This window comes from Puma concolor, chromosome B2 (assembly GCF_028749965.1).
Source record: "Puma concolor isolate L17-30 chromosome B2, mPumCon1.1.hap2, whole genome shotgun sequence".
NCBI lineage: Eukaryota > Metazoa > Chordata > Mammalia > Carnivora > Felidae > Puma > Puma concolor.
Genome location: NC_141671.1, coordinates 107,955,739 through 107,961,738, shown reverse-complemented (window position 1 = coordinate 107,961,738; position 6,000 = coordinate 107,955,739).

Genomic DNA, 6,000 nt, shown 5'->3' with positions numbered 1-6,000 from the left:
TTTTAAATATTAATTACATAGAAAGACAAATTGGTTACTTGTAAGTATATTTGACATACCCACATCAGTTGACACATCTACATTAACCAGTCAGGCTATTTTCTACCACCATGATCAATTTAATAATCACTTTAATAACTTTTCCATATTTTCCATCTGTATTAGTTTCCTGTGGCTATTGCAATAAATTACAAATTTGGTGGCTTAAACCAACAGAAATTTATTTTTTTGTAGTCAATGAAAATACCAAACACATTTGAGTTTTTTAATGGCTAATCAAAGAAAAATGCAAAATCATATAGAACATTTTAAAATTAAAAAAAAAATCTATATAAGTAATAAAATAATGCCATACACAGAAAATATAAAACTCTGGCGCTTTTAATATAAAATATACTTACTATATAGGTATTCCTTAATAAAAAAATAATATAAATTATGAAAGCTTAGGAAGCATGAAACAAAAGGATTATCAATATTTCATTTTTTCAGTTACTTGTATTTTACTTTCAAATATATGAAGAAATTAATTAAAAAACCATCTTCACAGATCCCCAAAGTTTCTTCCTTTCTGATTTCCTATTCTGAATCAGTTTATAGCTTAATAATATATCAAAATTGTTTTACCTACTGCTGTTTGTTAGATCAATTGAATTATAATAAAAACTAGGTTTAGAAATTTTGCAGAAGCATATTGTAGCCTGAAAATTATTTGCAGTAAGCAAACTACGTTTTGCCCTCAGGGAAGCAAATTTTATATTCAAAGCACTTCCTTTTAAAGATAACTTGTATTTTCCTCTTTTTCCATACTAAAAACATCCAAATTTAAGTGTTACAGTCAAAAGTAACTTTCTCACAATTGAATGGGTTCAAATCATAATATGGTGACTTATCAGTGGAAACCATTTCAAATGTTTACAGATTTTTATGTAAATATATAGTGAAATACATATGAAGTGACAACATAATGGTCTTTCTGTGATGCAAATTGAGGACTAATTGTTAGTTTGTCTAGTATTGATTTCTTAGAGACTGGTTCTTAGAGACGGAATTGGAATATGAAAAATTCCACAGACATAGGCTATGTCTTGTACTTAAGGGAATCATTCCCAGTCAACCCCAAATCTTGGACCCCTGTGTTCTGGTTATACCACGACAGAGATGGGTAAATCTTGCTATTAGCTTACCACATAGGACTTGGACCCAGTCCCTGAACACAAAAAAAGGAGAGATACTTCAACCCACACCCTCATAAATATACCTGGACTCAAAGTCTGAGCTATTAGAATAAGACTGATGTCAACATTCTCCTTGGCCCTGATCACACCAGCAGGAAGCCCAGTACGTTCTTACTCATGCAGCCTAGCAGCAAAATAATCCAACTGTCCTCCTGGAATAGAATATTTAGCCCTGCATTCATATATTTAGCTCTGTGCATTTCTCTAGACTGAATGGAGCATGGGATCCCTTGAATATTATTTAGTCTGTCTCTGGTAGTTTCCTCCTAAAACATGCTGCTTTAGCAGGCCTGATCATTAGATCATGCTGCCTGGTCATTAGAACTTGTTTGTATAATAAAAATACAATATTCCTATTCTAAAGCTTGTCATTTTGCTCTTTAGTAATTTTGAAATTACATTTTTTTTTAAGTTTATTTATTTTGAGAGAGTGTGTGAACTGGGGAGGGGCAGAGAGAGAGGGAGGGAGGGAGAATCCCAAGCATGCTCCGCGCTGTCAGAGCAGGGACCAATGCAGGCTCAAACTCAGGAACCTTGAGATCATGACCTGAACTGAAACCAAGAGTCCAACACCTAACTGACTGAGCCACCCAGGAGCTCTGAAAAATATTTTTTTAATGTTTATTTATTTTTGAGACAGAGAGAGCAGGGGAGAGGCAAAGAGAGGGGAACAGAGGATCTGAAGCAGCCTCTGTGCTGATAGCATCGAGCCAGATGCAAGGCTGGAACTCACCAATCGTCATGACCTGAGCCAAAGTCGGACGCTTAACTGACTGAGCCATCCAGGCACCCAGCTACATTTTTAAATTGTTGGCTAGGGTGGCCATATTCTTTTGATAAAGCTGCCAAATAATTCTTATGATATTAGAGCAAATGAAAACTAGAAAGTGTCATCAGTACTGAGAATTTTGTTTAGAAAAGTGAAATATGTAGCAGTGCTACAGAGCTATAAACTGCTTTAGGTGGGTTGTTCGAACATGAATTTGGATGTCTTAGGCTGACTCTCTCCATTGCAGTGCATAGACTTACAGGGAAATTGTGTCAATAAATGTATTACCATTATCTCCCCCACTCTTTATATTGAGGATATTAGCCAACAAAATTAGAACAGAAAAAAAACAAACAAACAGCTAAAGAAAGGAAAGGAAGAGGTAAAATTATCTCTATTTGCTGATTATGTGATAGAATACCTAGAAAACCTAAGAAAAACAAAAGCAAAACTAATATAAACAATATGAAAATTCAGTAAGGTAGTAGAATATAAAATAAACATAAAAATCAAGAAAAAGAAAAAATAAAATTAAATACTTACAAAAATAAACTTATAAATTTGAAATACGTGGAATAAAATTTTTTTTATTTTATTTTATTTAAAAAAATTTTTTTTAATTTTTTAAAAATTTAAAAAATTTTTTTTTAAGATTTATTTATTTTTGAGACAGAGAGAGACAGAGCATGAATGGGGGAGGATCAGAGAGAGAGGGAGACACAGAATCTGAAACAAGCTCCAGGCTCTGAGCATCAGCACAGAGCCTGACGCGGGGCTTGAACTCACAAACCGCGAGATCATGACCTGAGCTGAAGTCGGACGCTTAACTGACTGAGCCACCCAGGCGCCCCCTTTTTTTTTTTTTTAATTTTTAATGTTAATTTTTGAGAGAGAGAGAGAGCATGAGTGACAGAGAGAGAGGGAGACAGAATTAGATGCAGGCTCCAGGCTCTGAGCTGTCAGCACAGAGCCTTACGTGGGGCTTGAACCCACAAACCGTGAGATTATGACCTAAGCCAAAGTCAGACGCTCAACCCACTGAGCTATCCAGGCACCCCTGGAATAAAAATTTTAAACAACTGTGAAGGACTGAAAAATTCATGAGTAAACTTGAAAAAATGGAATGATGTCTCCTCTTCTTGGAAAGTCCGTTCAACATCATAAAAAAGTCAATTCTCTCCAAGTTGTATAAATTTCAACTACAACAAAAATAACAAAGAAACAAAAGTTATTTTCTGGAAGTAAATAAGCTTAGTCTAAAGTTAATTATGTAAGTAAGCAAAAATAGCTCAGAAATCCTGAAAAAGGACAGTAGGGATGCCAAACCTTATCAAATATTAAAGACAGTACAATCAAAACTGTGTGGTATTGGTGCATGGGTAAACAGACTAATGGAACCTAAAAAGTACAAAAATGGATCCAAAGACAAATCAAAATTTACTGTACAATAAACATGGCATCTCAAATCACTGGACAAAAAATGGACCTGGGAAAAATGTAACAATTGGTTAGCCATTTGGAAAAAGAGGGAGGGAGGGAAGGAGGGAGAGCAAGAAACTATAGAAATACTAGAAGAAAATAGGGGTGAATTTTTCTATAAGCTGTAAGTGGGGAAATATTGCCTAACTATAAATCAAAATTTAGAACCTAAAAAAGATTGATAAATTAAACAACATAAAAATAAAAAAAATGTTTGCATGTAAAAGATAAAGCTAAAAACAGGATCAAAAGGTATGATAAACTGGAATGAAAGGGTTTGCAATTTATATTACAAAGGACAAACATCCCCAATTTGTAAAGAGCTCATAAAAAAGAGGAAAACATATACTAGAAAACAGAATTAAAAATGAACAAAGACATGTACATTTACAGATAAAAAGAAAGGATATGGGTTATAAACCTATGAAAAAGTTGTCAGCCTTATTTGTAATAAGAGAAATGTGTTTTGGTTTTCTATTGCCCCCAAACTCACTGGTTTAAAATAACAGCCATTTTATTTGCTCATGATTCTATTGGTTAGACACTTAAGCAAGGCTCAGCTGGATAATTCTGCTCCACGTGGCCTGGGGGCACTCCTGAGACCACATCAGCTGGGTTCTGCTGGTACTGAAATATCCCAGAAGGCTTCACCCACCTGTCTGGGATGGCTAGAACAACCTGAGAGCTGACTGAGTTAGCACCTTCCCTCCCTCTCTCTCTTTCTTTTTCTCTCTCTCTTGCCCTCGCTCTCTCTCTTTTCATGTGACCTCTCCAGTAAGGTAGACCTCATTATGTGACAGTTCAGGGCTCCAAAAGCAAGGAAAATGAAGCAAGATCTTTAAGGTTCAGGCTTGCAAGTTGCACAGTGTCACTTCTGGTGATTAATCATAGTCACACTGGTCAGCCCATTGTCAAGGAAAGGGGGAACAGATTGTACTTCCTTATGGAAAATTGGCAAGGTAACATTGTCAAAAAAAAAAAGCATGGGGATGGGAATTGTTAACAGCCATCTTTGGAAACACAATCTACCATAAAATGCAAATTAAAACTACAGGGGCGCCTGGGTGGCGCAGTCGGTTAAGCGTCCGACTTCAGCCAGGTCACGATCTCGCAGTCCGTGAGTTCGAGCCCCGCATCGGGCTCTGGGCTGATGGCTCAGAGCCTGGAGCCTGTTTCCGATTCTGTGTCTCCCTCTCTCTCTGCCCCTCCCCCGTTCATGCTCTGTCTCTCTCTGTCCCAAAAATAAATAAACGTTGAAAAAAAAAATTTTTTTTTAAATAAAACTACAAAAAATTTCCCCTCCATCAAACTGGCAAAAATCTAGAAGTTGCTCATAGACTCTGAAGAAATAGGCACTCTTATATATTGCAAGTGAAAGGTCCCATAAAGGGGATTTAGCAATAATTACATTTTGACACAGCAATCATAACCCTACTTCTACCTCTATAAATAAAATTCTTGCACACAAGAATATATGTGGTATTATTTGTAATAGCAAAGAACTAGACAATCCAAATAATAGGGCTACTTGAAATAACCTATGGAACATCCAAACAACACAGTACCATGTAGCCATAATTAGGAAGATTTTTATGTCATAGCAAAGAAATATTTCCAGTATAAGTAAAAATAGTAAGATGCAGAACAAACCCACTGATATTGGAAATATCAATTTTGCCTCGTGGTTAAAAAAAAAACCAAAACTTATTTTCTACCTCTGTTCCGTGAAAGGACCTAGAAGCAATGACAGTAATAATAAGCACACCTCTTGTCCATTTCTTGGTTTCTAAATACCATGTCCACTAAAAGATGCATTCTGGGTATGGGTCAGGGAAATATAAGAATATATGATTGGGGTGCCTGGGTGGCTCAGTCGGTTGAGCATCCGACTTCGGCTCAGGTCATGATCTCACAGCTCATGAGTTCGAGCCCCACGTTGGACTCTGTGCTGACAGCTCAGAGCCTGGAGCCTGCTTCGGATTCTGTGTCTCCCTCTCTCTCTGATCCTAACCCACTTGCATTCTGTCTCTGTCTCTCTCAAAAATAAATAAACATTAAAAAAAAGAATAATATGATTATGTGGGGAAATGTCTTCATTCTTAGGACATACTTGCTGAAGTATTTAGGCGTATAGTGTCTTATGTCTGCAGGTTACTCTCAAATTATTCACCAAAAGAAACTACAGTAGTCCCATTTGGAAACAGGTAATCCTTCTGACCTATGATCACAAAGTCAATAGTAGCCTAACACTACATTACAGTGCCTACATCATTCACCTCACCTAGGCATTTTATTATCTTACATATCATCAAAGAAGGAGGCTCAGTAGAATACAATACGATATTTTGAGAGAGAGACCACATTAACATAACTTTTATTACAGTATATTGTTATAATTGTCCTATTTTATTATTAGTTATTGTTGTTAATCTCTTATTGTGCCTAATTTATAATTAAACTTTACCATAGGTTTGTATGTATAGGAAAGTACATAGCATATATAGGACTCAGTAC